Source organism: Stylophora pistillata, chromosome 9 (assembly GCF_964205215.1).
Source record: "Stylophora pistillata chromosome 9, jaStyPist1.2, whole genome shotgun sequence".
NCBI lineage: Eukaryota > Metazoa > Cnidaria > Anthozoa > Scleractinia > Pocilloporidae > Stylophora > Stylophora pistillata.
The window spans coordinates 21,452,701-21,471,561 of record NC_142527.1 but is presented as its reverse complement, the minus strand read 5'-3'; the positions used below and the strand labels follow the sequence as shown (position 1 = coordinate 21,471,561).

General features: G+C 39.1%; 2 pseudogenes across 1 annotated transcript in view; both read right to left on the bottom strand.

The window, feature by feature from the left end:
* Window positions 1–1,619: 1,619 nt before the first annotated feature.
* LOC148723783 (uncharacterized) lies at window positions 1,620–2,957 on the bottom strand (annotated as a pseudogene).
* A 4,918-nt stretch (window positions 2,958–7,875) lies between these two features.
* Window positions 7,876–18,861, bottom strand: part of LOC111344488 (uncharacterized) — a 15,633-nt pseudogene continuing 4,647 nt past the window's right edge. Inside the window, exons 3-19 of the transcript XR_015991845.1 lie at window positions 18,131–18,295; window positions 17,348–17,461; window positions 16,987–17,118; window positions 16,516–16,612; window positions 15,466–15,684; window positions 14,775–14,989; window positions 14,192–14,353; window positions 13,579–13,746; window positions 13,036–13,146; window positions 12,599–12,716; window positions 12,069–12,159; window positions 11,581–11,958; window positions 11,176–11,298; window positions 10,565–10,684; window positions 10,107–10,241; window positions 9,606–9,848; window positions 7,876–8,691 (exon numbers count right to left, since the gene is read on the bottom strand). The product of XR_015991845.1 is annotated as an uncharacterized LOC111344488 (transcript). The remainder of the gene's footprint in view (window positions 8,692–9,605; window positions 9,849–10,106; window positions 10,242–10,564; window positions 10,685–11,175; window positions 11,299–11,580; window positions 11,959–12,068; window positions 12,160–12,598; window positions 12,717–13,035; window positions 13,147–13,578; window positions 13,747–14,191; window positions 14,354–14,774; window positions 14,990–15,465; window positions 15,685–16,515; window positions 16,613–16,986; window positions 17,119–17,347; window positions 17,462–18,130; window positions 18,296–18,861) is intronic.

Here is an 18,861-nt window from a genome sequence, read left to right as displayed (position 1 = left end):
CCGGTAGTTTAACAGGTTTCCTTGTTTGACGGACCACCGTCAACCCTTGTGATTTTGCGAGGGTTAACAAGTCATCATCGTTACACCGGAATGGATTTGCAATCGAAGCACGTGACGTTTCGGTCGCTGGAAGTAGTGTGCTATCTCTGACCTCTGATGACTTTGCGAGGGTTAACAAGTCAGCATCGTTACGTCGGAATGGATTTGCAGTCGACGCACGTGGTGTTTCGGTCGCTGGAAGTGTGCTATCCCCGACCTCTGGTGACTTTGAAGTCGAAGCACGTGGTGTTTCGGTCGCTGGAAGTGTGCTATCCCCGACCTCCGATCGTACAAAAAACGGGCTAAGCGCCTCCAAATCCGTTTTGAAAGGATTCTCTGACCTGATAGGAGTGGACCACCGCTGCCGCCAATGTGATAAGTCCATTTTCGGGTCCGCAGGCACTTAATTTCTAACGTACTGATCGAACACAACAAGCGGCCATGTTGTCTTTATTACACACACACAACAACAACCACCCCGAGGGGGGTGGTAACGAAAGTAACACATTTCGTTCTAACAGGGAGGTACACGGTTTCGGCCTTCGCTACAATAACTTGCACTTATTGCAAAAAGATATACATCGGCGAAACAGGCAGAAGACTAGGTGACCGATTCCGAGAACACCTTCGAGACGTGGAAAGGAATGACAAGGACACATCGAAACCAGTCGCTAGGCATTTTAATTTGCCTAATCATTCTAAGCAGCATATGGCAATCTGCGGTCTTTCCTTACACTTAGGTAGCACAGATAGCCGTAAAAATCTTGAACAAAAGCTCATCTTTCAAACCGGCAGTCTAAATCCCACAGGGATCAACGAACGCTTATCATTCCACTAATTTATTCTTGTTTTTCTCGTTGCCATGTTCCCACCAATAACGTAGCTCCATTTTCTGCCTTTAAAAGCACACACAACCCACAATTCCTCTATTCGCTCCGACGAAGGGCTAACGCTCGAAACGTCAGCTTTTGTAATCGTTACGGTGGCCAATTTACCATTTCAACTTTGTTGATATATCCAAATTATGTAGCAAAAAGAAATCAATTGGAAAGTAACAATCATTATTATTAGTAACTCATACACATATGTTCTGTATGTATAATAAGATAAAATACATTGTATAAAAGTTTCCTTCAACACAAGCAATGGATTTGTTTGGAGTGTGTTCCAAGGCATGTTGACAGGTTATATTGGCTTTTACAAGTCAGTGTAACTTAAATTGTGTTAAATGCTTTCATCACCACACCTGATTTTGCACATTGTACCTGCCATATTTGCAATCCTACATGAAAGAACTTTTCAAAAACTAACCAAACCTGTACCTAATACTTATATATTACCTCATTTGTAGTCACGAGCTCTTTCACTTCAGCCACTGGAAAGTGAATTTGTGGTGTCTTTGCAAAACCAAGGGATGGTTCTTTACTTGTTCCAGTGACAAATTCAAGGATGTTTCCAAGGGTGACAACTCTGCGGCCACTCAACACATCTCTAACATATTTCACAAATTTGCTATAAATAGCTTCTTCATGAAAGAGCATGCTGGATCCTTCCTCTGAGAATTCTGGTTTCAGCAAGAACAAAAGATGTCAAACTGATAAACTGATAACGCTAGATGGCGTCAGAAGATAAAGAAGCATAGGAAATTTCCTTCCGAACATGGGAATTCCTAAAGTATTCATTCCACCTTTAAGTTCCCGGACACAAGAAGGCAGTTCCAGATCTTCAACAAATATTACCTGCAGTATTTCTTCAGGTATGTACACAGGCAACTGGCCATTTTGAAACAGGGCAATACAGACCATTTGACCAATGTAATAGCTATCTTCAGACATGTCCTCTTTGAGGCCATTATCAAAGTAAATGTCTTTAATCTTTTGATTGCATAGTCTGATCCATTCCTTGCGAGGCCCACAACTATCAACAGCTTGCTCAACATAAAATTGAACTTCAAAGGTGACCCTTGGATCCACTACATGCTTTAGTTCCACAAATGTAGTTTCCAGAATATTATGTCTATCTGCAGTTATAGAATTGGTCTCTCCTTCTAGGATTCGTGATGAATTGGTTACTTCTAACGGTCTTCCAGAAAGAAATTTCTTCTGCAGATATCTAAGCATCTCAGTTGGTTCCATTATGTCCTCTGGGAACTCATTTACAACTCGGCTAAAGAAGTCATGTGGACTTTCTGTTTTCTGCTCCTCCTCTTGTTGTACATGGCTGGTATAGAGAGCAGAGATGCCAGGGTTGTCTGCCAAGCTGTGAGGGACAATATCAGAATTACCACTAGTGGTGCTGAGGACAATACCAGAAATTCCATTGGAGGTGCTTGGGATGATGTCAGAAGTTCAATTAGAGACATTGGGAACAGTGCCAGAACTGCCATTAGAGTTTCCGGGGACAATCCTAGGATTACCATCAGAGGTGCCAAGGACAATACCAGAAGTTGATTTGGAGGTGCCAGGGACAATGCCAGAAGTTCCATCGGAGGAGCCAGGGACTATGCCAGAAGTTCCATTACAGTTGCTGGGGATGGTGCTAGTCTCCTGGGCTCCAACTTGCAGCAGCTCAGAGTCAGAATCAGATGCATGGTTTTCATTTAGCACGAATTCAAAGCCCACTTTAATCCTGATATACAAGGGACCCTGGCCAACCAATTTCTTCACTACATCGTAATTATACTCGGTTTGTTTGCTTAGATGCAGGACACTGATTCTTTTTTGAGTTACTTTTACGATTCAAAATCGTTGCGTCCAATAACACTGTAATTTTCTTTCAGGGTTGATGCGATCTTTTCTCTGACCTGCGCCTCGCAGTCTTGTTCACTAAGTGTAACCATGCCCCTTTCTAGGAACATTTCTTTCTTCAAAAAATAATCTTCTGTATCATCTTCCTTAGAGTTTAGAAGGGAAAACTCAAAAGGTTTTTCTTTGAAACCTGTCCTTTGCACAGCTCGCTTCGGTTTGCCTTTCGTTCCTCCTCGAGGAATCTGATAGCGTAGTCTATCGTTGGAGTCAAGTCTTTTAAAAGTTCCTCCATACCGACTCCGGTCCATCATGTTTCTTGCTCGAATAACGCTTTCCACGACGCTGTGAAGCATTGATTGGCTTTCCGTCGAACCTTCTGACAATACTGATGTAGATGGGGAATCCACTGTTAGCAACATATCCGAGGCTCGCCTTAAGAGGCCTGCTGCTTCAGCTATTTTGTCATTCATTGCCTTTTCGTACTACAGTGACTACAAGTACTCCTTCTCATGGCGGACGAACGCTGCACGTGAAACGCTATCGTTCCCAAGCCCATATCTTTCTGATCCGATGGCTCGACCCAGTCCCCAAGATTAAATATATATCTTTCCGGATTGAATTGAATGAATATATATGGATTAAATTCAATGGATATAGAGCGACTAAATGAAATAAATATAAGTATATGAAATAAAATAGATTTAAAAAATATTCCATATATATAAATATCAAATTGAACAAATAAGAATTATTTACATAGATATAAATATTAAATTGAATATATATAAAATTATTGAATATTGCTACAATCGGCTTGCCATAGTCGTACATCTTTCCTTAAGGTTACTTCCCACCTTCGCGGGTGTCCTTCAGGAAAAAATTCGTACGCGCGCTAGTTTCAAGAAAACCAAAACAAACTATACATCAAAAGAAAGCTTAGTAAATGCAGTTTACGATAAGAATATGATTTAGGCGATTTTTTATTTAAGGAGTATCAGGAGCCGGTAAGGCTTGAAATGACTGAGGGTCCTTCTATTGAATTTATCGGGTATCGGATCCTGCAGCACGAGCAAAATGTTTGCACAGTCTTATTCACAAGGCATCAATCAACAGAATTGTGTCAGACTTTTCCGATATTCTGATTGGTTGTCCAGATATCCGCATCTAAAGTTGGAGCAGTGTAAAATATGCGAAACGCGTTGCGTAAATGGTCACAACGTGAAAAATATTTCAAATATCAAAATTTTCTGACACGCTTTCGTTCTTCATTATCCTTGGAATGTTTTGGCGAAATTTCACAAAAATTGGTCAAATTTACATGCCCTATAAATTCGCTCAAAGTGGATGTATTCCTCTCAAAATGAAATGCGAGACTTTTGGTTCCTAAGGGGCCGACCATTTAACTCCTGAGGGAGGGGGGGTGGGCGATTTTGAAAAAAATTCCTGCAAGCGCTTGTTGAAAGAAAAAGGTTGCGTGCAGCCCAAATGTAACAGAAAAAAGAGCATTTAATTTAGAACGGAAAAAATATCCTGCCCAGCAGATTGCTAGAAAAAAAAATTCTTGATGATCAGAAATCCCCCAAACCCCCATCCCTCAAAGGTTAAATGGTCGACCCCTAAAGGTTTGTAGACAACTGTGGCCACACCAAGAGATTATCTCACCTCCTGAAACCGCAAACCAATGGGAAGACGGGACCTGGCGTCAATGACAACGCATCAAGATTTTCCCGGGAAAAGTATCGGATAGCAGTCACGTTTTTTATCTCGCTCTGTTGAACGTCGTGTAATGAGCAAAATTGGCAAGGAAAAAACCCGCAGCAAAAAAGGTAAAGCTGGAGAAACTGCTGAAAAGCAAAACAGCGAATCGACAGACAGCCTAAGTAATACCCTTGTTGATGAAATGAGTTCCCTCGGGTAGGTTTATTCATGGTTTCATGATTCGAGTAGATTACCTCTGTATCAAGGCTGGTACTTGCCTATTGAAATGAAACTTCGTTTAAACCTTATGAACGACAAATGTAGATTTGATGGCGACTTCTTTGTTCGTAATTTGGATGCCAGCGTGGAGAGGAGTGCCAGGACTGGTTTTTTTCCCTGATAAAATGGTGCCATCTCTCTCTTCTTTGGGCCTGTTTTTTTCTTTTTCTTATCCTAGGGACTCTTCTCTAAGTATTATTTCTGTTTTTTATCCATGAGAACAGATTTTCCACCAGCAGAGAACTTTCACGTGTGAATTTTGTCAAGTGCGCGATGTAAAGTAAATATGCAAATAACATGAAATTGCCGCGAATATTCCTTCAAACCAGGGGGTTCTCCCTTTACGAGATTATGACACCCTCCTGATTTATTAGCTTTTATTTGAGAGTAAACTTTCCTAAATAAGTAGGACGCATTTTGAGATTTCACATTTTTTTTTTTGTAAACAGTAGGTAAAATGTCTAACTTCAATCTATTCCAATAAAAGAAAAAACGATTTTCTCGATCGGCTTCCGAAGGTGGGAAGTAACCTTAAACATGAAGGCGCGCTATAAGAGGAGAGGTCCCTTAGGTGCCTGGTAGACGAACAAAAGGAGCTAATGAGATGTTTACTTCCACCAGCATGGTGGCAATGATGTAACATGCGAACCACCCTCTCCGATTTCAAATTTGCCGCCACAAATAAAGACAGTCTCCATTGGCGAAAGGAAATACAAATCTCAAAAATTCTTCTATTGTGATGAAAACATAAAACAATTTTGAGGAATGCGCCCGCTGTTCGCTGCTTTGGATTAGCTATAGCTCAAGCTGACTTGACACTTAGAGTTCTACATCACACGACGGTTGATTGACAACTGATCCAGAGGTACCTAAGGCACCTCTCCTTTTAAAGCGCGCCTTCGTGTTTAAGCGACTCATCTGTACCTTCTGATCGTCGCAGAAGAAAGGGTTCAGCCTTAAGCCGATTGTCAAAGCTAATTCTTTTTCACCGATTAACCACAACAAAGAAGCAATGTAGATGTTTAATCACTCTAATGTATCACGATAATGTTTAATGCTCAACAAACCATTTCAGTCTCCTGCTGCCTCGATCGAGGTACTAGCCGTTGTAGCGCTCTATCGCTTTACCAAGCCAAGCAAAAAGCTAGAAATAGAATTAAGTAAAACTGATATGGCCTCATTGAGTTTTTCTTAGCGATTTATAGCTACCATTTTTTAATTTCGAGAACATTTCATAGATGTCAGTTTCAAAGGGAAATTTATTCCTACAGAGAATAAATGAATTTATGCGGCTCGCTACGTGAGTTAATGTTGGACTAGAAGGGGTCAGTTTACATACGGAACTCTTAGTTCTGAGTATTCAATAAATGCAGGCCAGAGTTCAGGCCTCTTTTTCCCCAGCTTCAGTAGGAAAACGTCTTCCCCACCCTTGGCCTTCCCGTAAGAGTTAATTAAATGAGGGGGGGGGGGGGTATCAAATGGTTCAGACGGCGGGTTTGCCCTCGCCTTTCTTTGCTAGAAATAAATTACCATTTAAGACTATTTGATTCAGTTGACTTGTTAGAAAATAAACGGCCGTGATTGTGGCCAATGTATGGCAGAACTCTTGATCTCAGTTTCATTACTTGCTCCCAGCAAACACAGCTCAGCCTTGGCTATGCGTTCCCCCCCCCCCCCCCCCCTTTTAAGTCAGTTTAAGGTAACGAGCGAGAGGCATAAATAAACCTTACCAGACTTACGAATGTAGAAACTTGAAGTTTATCGGTAGATTCTATTTCATGGTTGGCCGAACCAAAAACTCACGCTTCCCTTTTATCAACGTTGCCTAAATCAAAACAGCGATGAATAAGCGATGTTCTCTCTAAAAAAAGTTTGAACGTCGAAACAACCTTACGCCAACATTGCCCTGTACAAAAGGTAGATTTTTCAGGTCTAAAAACTGTGGGGTTAAACATATCAAACTCACGGGGTACAAATAGTCTCTTACTGAATTTCGTGACCACGCCCACTTCATCGGCCCACTCAAATCGAGTGCGATTTTTGGATGTTATATCATCTTGCCGACTGTCTGTATAAAAGGTTAACAATGTACCACCGAAATATTGAACTATAATATGATGGCTTTCCATTTTGTGTATTTTCGTACTACAAAGTAAAGTTTTTCCCTCGTCATTTTCACCTTTTCCCAAGCGGGTCCGTCAAAATTAAGAAGGCGTTCGTGACCAAAACAAGACCGAACAAGGAGTCTTAGGCGATTTCTCCCTAACGCAAGCGCAAATTGAAAATGTACCGCCAAAATCAAAGAGAGGAACAAATTTCCTTTGTTTTGATATGTAAATTGTCGAACAAGGAGCAGATTGAAACTCGTCAAATGGCTAGTCAAAACAGCCACACCTTCCTCCTCTTGCTCGTTTCCTGTTTTATAAGTGTGAAAGCAGTGGGAGAAGAATCGGGTAGCTCGGAAAGCGCTTCACCATCGTTTACTTACGAGATAAACAAGTAAGATTTGTAAAGTTATTTTCCGAAAGAGTCGGAATAAATACATTTTTTTCAGGTTAGATTGCTGTTTTTACCCTAAACGTCGTCCAATAAATTTTTGTTGCAGCCTACTAATCTATACAATTTCGAATGAAAATATTCAGATGCTTCACCGTCCCCGAAGGGGCTTCTGTCCTGGTGTACCGGTTCACAAGGGAATTACCATTGTTCTGTCTTTGTTTAGGAGTTATCGGTTAGCTATTGTGTATTGTTTGGTCTTTTGTATTGGCTCTTGTGAACCGGTACACGAGGACAGAACCCCGAAGGGTCTCCACTCATCGAAGCGTGTACTGTAGCCAATGTAGTGAATTTTCAGTCTCTTGTTGGGTTTGTCAACCTCCGTGACTTCAATATCATACAATTTTGTATCTTTTCTCTGTGAAATGACCTTTTTAACAGGGGTGTATGCTGAGTATTCGTTGCAGAGTCGCTTTGGTTCCCTTATCTCTCTCTTTGGCTTTTCCGCCATTTTGAAAATTTGCTCAGGAGGGCATCTGGGTTAGCGGCCGCGCCAGGCTGGAACCGACAAAAACAAATGTTCATCGCAGTGGGGAAACAGTTTGATATGTGTCGGAATTTGAATATTCGATTTATTACAAGTTTTGTGGCGGAGAGAAACCTTTTAAAAAATTATTTCACGCAAAAGTGGTCCTGGTGTGAACTTTCATATCTATTTTCCTTACTAGCTAATGTTTAAGGTTTTTGGATACGCGAGATTTTTGTTTTTTGGGAAGGTGAACAGAAGACTTGTTTGCTAAATTTTTTTAGATGTTTTCTCCTACAGGCATATTGGATTTTTTTTTTTTGGTAAGGTTGTCCAAATCAACTGATTAACAAAACACCTGTTCTCTAACTAGACAATATCATTGCAATTTTTGAGTATTTCTTATATCATTCACATGTATTTCTCACTACATGATGTGTTACTTGAACTTTCAGTCTAGTACGGTGGTAAGCACGAGAGTAAAATGTGTCTGATATCCTTACAATACTAAGTGTCAGATAATTAAGTTTAACACCTACGGGTAATTAGGAATGTTCCACACTAACATCTTTATGTGATTTGTTACATATTTTTTCTAACTGGTCGCTTCATAGTATACCTCTATCTCATCTGCACAGAAATTACTACTTCCTGTCCACAAATTGTTGTTACAGAATGAGCCACCGTAAGTGTTACAACCACTGAAATAGGAATTATAGTTACTATTTGCATAGTTTGCAACGTAAATCTCATGTCCCCCACCGAATGTTGGACCGTAATTGTTATAGCTGTATGTTGCATAAGAACGGCGCCAGGAATAAATATCCTTTTTAAAGTATCCATATCCGTAATAGTTTTTGAGGGAAAATATAAAAGCGGTTGATGAATACCTGTATCCAGGGTTCCCTGAAAGAAAGCAGACATGGAATGGATTTAGTTAGAAATTCACACAAACCTGTATATAACTAGAGGCACTTAAACCGATAATTGATTTAGCATTTAAACAACAGATTGCCACGTTGCGGAGTCTAGGATGGAGCCAATGGAAGCTAAGGTTATGATAGCGTTACTGAAAACCCTTCATATCTGAGCAATCATATACAACTGTGTAAAGCTTGATTCTGATTCCGTCTAAGCATTCTCAGTTGCTATTCAATATTGCTGAGATTTTCCTTTGTTTACCCCGTCTAGTAACTGAAAGAAAGCGATCATTGATGTGTCATGTATCACAGAGTAAACTCGAAATCTTCATGACGTGTAAGTGTAAATATTAACTAATATTTTGTTGTGGAGTGAGATTATTGTTTTTTGGCTGATTCATGGAGTGTTAAAACTCTTTTGTTAATCAGTGTGCATGGTTCATCTTTAGTAATAACACCGCCTGGACCCTACAACCCTTTGCCATTGTCTCTGTGTTATTTAAAAGTGCTCATAAATAGATTATTAGGTGTAATTATTGTATTGGGGATCTCAATTCAACTCTCAGTTTGGTTCACCACAGTTCTTTCTATCGTGTACTCAATTAAGAAGCTAGCTGTGATTTGTATCTCCAGTTGTAAACCAAGGAACCAACTCAACAACAGATGTGTAGACACGATTCAGGGATCTTCTCGGTAAACTTTGTTGTAACATTGAGTAAAACGCAAAACGTTTGTGTTACGTGATAGCGATTTGCTAAACGGCTGAAATTAACCACTACTACGGTAAATCACGACTGGCAATCCAAACATTGCATGTCACAATATTTTTAACAACAGAGTTACTTCTTATGGCTTGATCGTTTTCAAATTTAGTAAGATTAGTGAAATAGAGGAGCTTACATCGCCATGAGCTACTAGTGTAACCGCCAAATATGTAACCATGAGCTTTGATGATGGTAACTGTTTTTCCCAAGTTATCACAATTTCTATGAAATGTTTGTGAACTCCACCCATAGGTAGAGGCTCTATAGCACAATTTCCAGTAACTTCTTGATTGACTCCGTAAGCGAGATTGAAGCCAGGAATCCAACTGGGCCATTTTGTTGTGATCTCCATTTAGGATAGATGAGCGTCCAAGGCCCCCTGTGGGGTATAAAGGCAAAGAAACCGCACTGTTTTAGCAAAAACCGTATTATAACAACAACTTTTACTATGGATAAAAATTTAAAGCTTTTTTAATTATGATAAAAAGCCCAGAGCGATACTGAATCAGAACCCATGCCACTACATCTGTCACAAAACACTAACTATTAAAAAAAAAAAAAAAAAAAAAAAAAAAAGAAACAAAAAAACAAAACAAAAGGCAAACTATTAGATGTGGGGACAAATGAAAGGGCTTACGGAAAGTATCGCAGGTTGTCCCGTTGCCATAGTAGTGGGCTGTATTGTTACACTGGCAAGTAAATGATCCCTGTGTGTTAATGCATTTTGCTCTGGCGTCACAGTTATGATTGTTGGTTGCACATTCATCGACATCTATAAAAGAAAGGGAGCACAAAAGTCATACTGAAGCTCACTGACCACCTATGAAAATCAATAATCTCAATGTGGGTCAGGCGGGGATTGTTTTCTAAATGATTTTAAACGTCCTAAAATGGAGACTTTTCGTACCCTGGGACTCTTCCGACTGACTTACGGATCTTGGTGGGTGTAGGGGTTGATTTTAGAATAGGCAGGTACGAGACCTGAGAACCGTTTTGGCGAAAACTTCTTGGTGAGGTATGGAAATTAATAGGCTTAGAAGCATATCGAGTTTGAGAAGCACCGTTGAGAGTTTGTAACGTCAGTGTAAAATGTACCTCTGCAGGTTATTCCATCTCCAGTGTAACCATTATCACAAGCACATTTGTACGATCCAACAGTGTTTTTACACGTAGCATTACTATGACATCCATGACCTGAAGAACACTCATCTGCGTCTGTAACAGGCAATAAAGAAAACGGAGTTCAAGTTGATTATGGCCATCCTTACATGTACATTCAATCAGTCCCTAAGTCGCTGGATTGATGGAAAATTCAGTCAGTCAGTAGATAACTTAGTCAGTTAGAGATCAATCAGTCAATCAATAAAATATTGGAAAAGGACTTTAGAAAAAACATCGGGAGGGAGAACGGGAATAGCGAGAAATGCATCATTTTTTCCTCTCTGGGATCATTTAGTTTTTGCGATAATCCGTGTAGCTGTGTCTATTTGTTTTTATTAACTACTGGGGAAAACATTATGGCTACTTGGTGTCATTAAATTACAAGTCCTATCAATCTACCTTTCTTTGTTCATAGATTTATTTGATTAATTCATTCTTATCTATTAAGATGTGAATGTAAACCGCATAGACTCCTATAAAGACCTTTTGTTCAGCGGAGTTTTAGAATGAGAACATTCGCTGAAAGTAAGTTCCTCAATCCCTACCTGTACAATTCCGACCATCACCTCTAAACCCACTAGCACAATGGCAATTGAATGATCCCTGTGTATTTGTACAAATCCCATTCATGCTGCAGTCATGATTATTTCCTGTACATTCATCAAGGTCTTACAATAAAGAAACAACAACGAAGACAATTTCAGACTGACAACGATTAAAAAGAAATTAACCAGATAAAAAGCTACCAATCGCAACTGGTTAGAATGGACAAGCCATTGGAGGAAAGGATGGAGGGAGGAAGGAACAAAGGAAAATAGGGAAGAAACTAGGTTGCTGATTGTACCATTTCAAATTCCAATTTAATTGAGCAAAAACTAATCCATGAATCGATCTTCCAGTCTCATTAATAATTAAAGGTGCGGTCTTGCAAAAGAATAAAAAACAGTTACCTTCTAAACATGTATAATTATGGCAGCTCCTGCAATTTACGTCATTCCATGTAAATTTATGTCCAACTCCCAAGGTGTGAACGCAGTCCTCGTTCAGTCGGAAATCGTTGGGTTGGTGTGGAGCCCAGTAAGTGAAGTTGCTTGACTGGTTACCGGTCCAAACAAAGGTGCCCTCGGTGTCTCTGTCATTAAATCCAATCCATCCTTTGTCTCCATTCAGACGGTGCTGTATGTAGACATTTTCTTCTTGATTTTTTACAGCGATTAGGCTGGTGTTGTATAGTTGGCAAGTTTTCTGGGCCTCTGTCCAGTTTCTGCACGACTGACTTGTGGTGTAGCAAAAGCCAGAAAAGTAGGACCAACCTGGTTTACAGACGTCTGAGCCAAACAAATGTTATAGAGAGAGTGTAGTCATCTCGCTAGTTTAATGGTAATGACTTTGAAACAATTTTACGTGTTATCTTTATTTCATTCGTAGTTACTCTTACCTGCCAGAACAACGTAAGACACGGTAACAGGGTCATGCTGATCAGCGAACAGCTCCTTGAGACAAATACGAAATTCGGATGTCTTGATATGCTGCAAAAAAGGTTATTGAATCAGAGACTGGTCGATAGCAACCGCCAGAGGGAAGTGGTTGCGCCATGATAAAATTCACCTGATCCCCGTCAGCTGTTTGGTTTTGTTCTATCCTTTCAATCCCTACTCATACTCTGTTAGTGACGAATGATCCTTCCTTCGTACCCTCTGAAAACCATGTGATCGGTCCAGTGGTTCCTCCCAAAATCCTCCCCTACCGATCCCCCTCCAAAATCCTCCCCCACTTATCCACCCCCCAAAATCCTCCAAGCAATAATTAATAACTGGTCTCTCTTAGATTAAAATTCCCTGGGTATCACGAGCATTTGCATGTGCGCTCAGGGACTATGTATGCATCAGAACTTATTACAGATACAGTTAAGCTGTCTAAATGGATTGTCAAATCAAGTAAAAAGCAAGTAAAAAAATTAATGTGTACCTCTATCCATGCAGTAACAGACATATACTTTGGGTTTAAGTTGTTTCCTTCTGGAATTATGATTGGCAGTGATTATTATCGTAGGTTCCTTGTCATAAGTCTTAACGAACTGTACGTCCTATAGGGTAAAGCATGCAAATGTATCAAGCCATAGCCATCAAATAAACAGGAAAATATATCATTAAAGAAGACTCTTAACAGGAAGTCTGATCGACCGTAAATATTGCGCCAAAATCTTTATTCAATTACATTCATTAATGAGTTAGGTGAGGCAGTGGCAAAACTGTTTGCGTATTTTTGCCTATTGAAAAATGAGAAATGAATACAAAAATAAAGTAAGAGAAAATTTATTGAGTAATTGGAGCAGAAGCTACAATAATTGCGGCATACTTCTTCGTCGACAAACTCTTTAGTATACAACCATATTTGCAGCCCACCTTGCAAAACGCACCATTGTAGTTTGCAGAAACAGAGCTGTTGTTAGGAAAGTCGATTTTTCTACTTTCAGCGAAAAGGGGGCGATGTATTTCCTCAAAAGCCATCCAGTTCTTGAAAGACAAAATCAAACAGCGCGTTGAATAATGTTCGTTAACCATTAACCAAGAAAAATCGGCAATTTCGGGTGGAATTTATCAATTTTTTTGTGAATATGGCTAAAAAACTTTAAAAACTGAATTAATTCCGCCGTAAAATAAGAAAACGAAATAAACGACAAACAACAGACAAAACTAATATAAAAAGAAACAAAATAAAACAAAACAATACAACACAAAAAACCAAAACAAAGCAAAGGAGGTAAGAGATAGCAAAAAAAAAATAATAACTTGGGAAACAAACAAATGAAAAACAAAGAAGGGGAGAAAGCACGTGCACATATTGTACAAACTAAACTAGAAACTGGACTGAAAGATTAAGAATTAATGAAACTTGTGACAGCATGCACAGCTTGAGCAGTCCACAGATGTTAAGTTGGTACATACCACAAGGATGTCCTCATGGAGTCCATCATAATTTTGTAACTCTCTGAGACAAATGTGAAAGGTAGAACGGGTAGCATTTTCTATCCACAGACTGGCGGCATCGTGCTTGTAAGCTGAAGTTACGTGATCTGGTGTCGCAAGAATTGTGGGTGTGGCTGCAAACTTATCCTTTACAAAATAACATATTTGTTAGTTGCCTATGAGGAAGAAGATGGAATGAGTCATGTTAGGCCATATTTTAAGGAATCATCCGGACATGCAAAATCACGATAGTCATGATTTGGCTGGGGAAAGACAACTGGCTCTATAAACGTGGTTGTAATGAAAAACAAGTATATGCGAAATAAACGACAAACAACAGCCAAAACTAATATAAAAAGAAACAAAATAAAACAAAACAATACAACACAAATAACCAAAACAAAGCAAAGGAGGTAAGAGATAGCAAAAAAAAAAATAATAACTTGGGAAACAAACAAATGAAAAACAAAGAAGGGGAGAAAGCACTTAAAGTATCTATAAAGTAAAAACCATCTTAAAGTAGGTACAGGAAAACGCAGAGAACATCATCTGGTTCAATTCAAAATCTCAGTGAACATAAAGGAACACTCACGTTTGGCAGACTAATGTCTACGCACTTCGTTCCAGTCCACCATTCTGGAATACGTGTATTTCCTGTCACACCTCCATTTGGAGCTCCTTGGTAAGCCATCCAGTCGACGGTTGCGAATTCCTTTGTTCCACGATCATTTCTTCCTGCAGCGGTAGCACAAACCTCCAAGAGAGAAATAAATTTCGTTAAACATGAGTCTTCCCAAAAAAGAGTTATTTGTCTCGACGAAATTAGCTTTAATTTTGATGGAAATCTACCACCACTGAAGTCAAGCACGCGTGAAGTCACGAACTAAAATGCATTAGGAATACAAATAAAAAGCCTTTCAAACAATTGCTTCTCGATGTTGGTCTAACAAGAAAATAATTCATTCCTGTCATCAAGGAAAAACTAAGCATTTAAGAAACTTTGATAGATCAAGAATATTGTTTGTCAAGTACATAGCGGTGTAGAACGAAAATGACAATTTTATGAAAGAGTTGACTGTTTCTTTCTTGGCTACCACTCAAAGCTTGTCGAACGAAAAATAGAAGAAAGAATTTTCATTCAAAACCGGGTAACAAGTAGTTAAAAAATGACTAACCCTGAAATTCTGGTAATTGACATTTTCCACCCATGAGACGGTGGCTTCGTGCACAAAATTCCTCCTGGTGGAGTTCCAGTGAGTGATAGTTATCTGAACGTGCACCTACTTGTCCGGATAGAATGAAAATGGCGGGAAGGTCACCAACTCACAAGCCGTCTCAGCCCAAGAAACATCTCTCTTTAGCTCAACTCTTCCTCTCTGAACTGGAAAGCCTAAAGCAACATTGAAATAGTAATCATGTGACCTTGAAGCTTTTGAAATAGTAATCATGTTATTGGTGTTCTCTCTCCCCTAATTAAGTCTGCGTTACTACGTTATTCGCTGATGATACTAAGAAACAACATACACTTTCATCCCTTCAGTGATAAGGCTATTACTTAGAGAATTATCCTCATTTGTCTGGATAATCACCTCTGGCTGGCGCTGGAAGTACAAGTGCGTAAAGTATCCTAATCACGCGAGCCGTAGTCAAAGCACCAAATCCAGACATAATAAGTGTTTTCTCTAGATATTTGAAGTGCCAGTTGACGGTGTATTCTCGTGAATCATTCTTTTCAAGAACTAGAAAGCATTATTCATTTGGTGCTCATTTCTCATTGCTCATTGTGCAACTAGAAACGCTCCTAATTTTGAACACCTGAAAACGTGCAAACGATCGCAGACATACATAAAATAAAACTCCTCTCACCCGTGCAGCTTCCAGGATGATACAGAGTGTGGTTGCTCTTCAGTCTGCACATTTCCAGCTCGAACATGCACTTGTTTTTGAACGTGGTCGAGTTCGATGAACACACTTGTTCTTCATATGAAGGGCAGCTTTCTTCACATACGCAACGGGCATCAAATGCGTCGAATGCCTTGCAGACAGCAAAGTAATCGCATGTAACGTTGATGCACGGGTCAAGGTCTTTGGAATAGTATCAAATATAACCACCAAGTGAGCAGTGTTTATAATGTTTTATTAAGGTAAAGGTGGGATTTAAATGAAAGACTGACTCCCCTGACCGGTTGAATTTTTCTTGCTTTCTAAAACATTAAGCTCCTGAGATTGTTGTAAGTCCTTTCAACGTGCTGTGGTCATTGTTTTCTGAGATTACAAACGAAATGCTATAACCTGGCCACAACCTTAAGAAAAACCCTTGATTCTTTATTGACGTTACAAAGAAAAGCAAACTCAAAACAAACTTTCTAGTAAACAAATTCGAACACCCCCTTTGATCTACTTCCAGTATACCAAGATTCATTTACTCCAGTTTTTTTAAGAAGAATCTATGCATACGATGAAAGGGCCACCCCATAATAAAGGTGGCGTTAAATGAGAGATAATTAGAGATAAAAAGGCTTTTATAAATAAGTGGATTTTGATATATTGTTAGCGATTCGAGAACAAAATATGGAGCTATTGAATTCATTTGAGTTCATAAGGTGATAATCAAGGAGCAAGTCAGAGCTATACTGTTGCTAAGGTACTGTGACATTGTATTTTTAAAAAGATCAAAACTTGCAAGGAAAATTTATCATCGAATAAATTGTGTTAAAAGCGAAGGAAAACATATTACGTCTACTTATAAGACGAACTTTCAAAACCTTTTCCATTTCCTCTTGGATGACTGACATCTTTAGTTTAGTAAGTTCTTGTGACAGTCCATGACATGAAATAATTAATGATTTCTATCATGCCATCCCATTGGTGGAAAGACATGCGTAAAATAATTTAAACTATCTGCTTATTGCCCACCTCCAATGATTGCATAATGTACAGTTACTGGGTCATGAGTCTTGCTTAGTCCCCGACTGTCTTTAACACAAACCTTAAACATCGACCGACTAACTTCCTGCAAAGACAATTAGAAAACAATTGGTCAAGCAACAGAAAAATTCATTTCTTTGGAAAAATGTTATCCTCCCCCAAATACAACTGACACCTAAATTACTAACTTGCGAGGTGATTGCCAAGACTTCAACAAAATTAATGCGTGAACGATGATCTCTGTTTTAACCAATGTCTTGATATTTATTGTTTCCCATGTGTTACAGCCCCTGGTTGTTTTATCAATATAAGTTCTTTGTCTTTTGCAACAACCAAAATAAAACAAACATATGGACTAGAGAATTGCTAAAAACGCAGAAAACCCAATATAAAACATAGAAACAAACCAAATAACAGATACAAGAAAAATGACAAAAATAACTTGTATTGATTTTTTACCTCTATCCAAACGTTTACAGCATTGTTACAGCGATCTTCTGAGTTTTTCCACGATGCACTTGTGGTGTTTTTATAACTTGCAGATATCAAGACCGTAGGCGGCTCGTAAAATGGGTTTTCAAACTTCAAATCCTGTTTTTGCACACAAAATACAAAACTTTAAATCTCAGGGATAGACCTGGGATAGACCTGTTCATGGAAAATAAGTCTGTGGAGTGCTCCCTCGACCTCAATGTCAGTTGAAATTTTGAAATTAAACAAGTAAAATCTATTATCGACTTGTTTGCGATCAACAACAGAAAAAAAATAACAATATCAACAACGCATTTAAACAAGAAAAAATTAGGTTAACGATTCCTACCTGACAAAAAGCGTAACTATTTTTTCGCAATGGAGCACTGTTTCCGGCGAAATGAATCTTTCCTTCTTCAGTGAAGTTCCAGTTGGAAGGTAGAACGTCATATGCAAACCAATGCTGGTGAAGACAAAGGAATAAATAATTTAGAAAATTAAATAAAATAACAGTTGATTATCGCAATCTATGCACGACAAAAACTTAGCTGGTATGAAACAAAGGAAGTAAAGGCCTTCGACACACATAAACAAAGCAAAGAGCAAATCAATCAATCAAAGTGATCAAAGTTTTTTTTATGTCTTTACGTGGGGCAGGGTTGCATATATTGCCCGAGCCAGAGGCTCATGTATGAAACGCAAGACTACAACCCACCCATCCCACCCCAGGGGAAGACATTCATCACACAGTAATCTCGTGCGTGGGAAATTAACGCCTCCTACCCCTAACCCTGCAGGAGACGGGGCCTCCATTTATTCGTCCCTATGCGAGAAGACTAGAATATCTAAACCATTTCTTGATGTTATAGAAAGGCAGCATATTCTACTCAATTATTTTAAGACTTTGAGTGTTGGTCCGACCGGGGCTCGAACCCTCGACCTCCCGCACATCAGTCCAGTGCTCTATCTATTGAGCTAACCGGGAGGCAAAGAGTTTAACAACTAATAAACGAAAGTTGGATTTGCGTTAACGATGGACCTCAATGCCTTACATGAAATTCTATCGCTTACTGATCATATCGGTCAGAGAGTAATACAATCCATTTATCGTTAAATTTTGAAAACTGCCTACCACTTTCAGGTCCGAATGGATACCATCAAATGTCATGAACTCTCTCATACAGACGTAAAACTCATTTTTACTGACGCCTTCCAGCCAAAGATTCACGGAATCATACGGTCTGTCCGTATGCTTATGCTGAACAGTAACAAAAACTTGTGGCTTGTTCTTGAAACCCTGTAGTTGAATGAGAGCGAAGTAAACCAGAGATTTAGAAACAGAAAATTTCAACTTTTAATGTTACGTTATCCTTCGTTGGTGCTAGAAGGTGATTCTATATTCAGATCAGATGAAAAGTTAAAGAACCTTTGCATTTCTCGCAAATAGTAGGGAACGTAGATCTCTGGCCTTGTCATTATTTATAGTAGGCCCCCATTTAAACCATTTGTATAATTATCGCAAGTAATTAAATAAATTTGACAATGAAAAACTGCGATAAAATATTATAAAGCATGACACGACGTTTCGACGTTTCCAGAACGTCATTATCAAGTAAACTAAAATAATAAAATCGAGCATATATATAATGAAGCGGTGAATAAATTACAAAACGTTAAAAGTCAAACAAAGAGTTTAGCCCTAATGGAATCGCTCTGGGTGTTTAAATTGGGCCTTATTGTTCTTATGTACAACATTTCATAAACAAGGCAATCCCATTTCGTGCCGCATTTTTTAAGCATTCTAAACTGGCTCTCATTGAGTAAGTCAATGTTCCCATGGGCATCTCTCAGGTGGCGACCAAT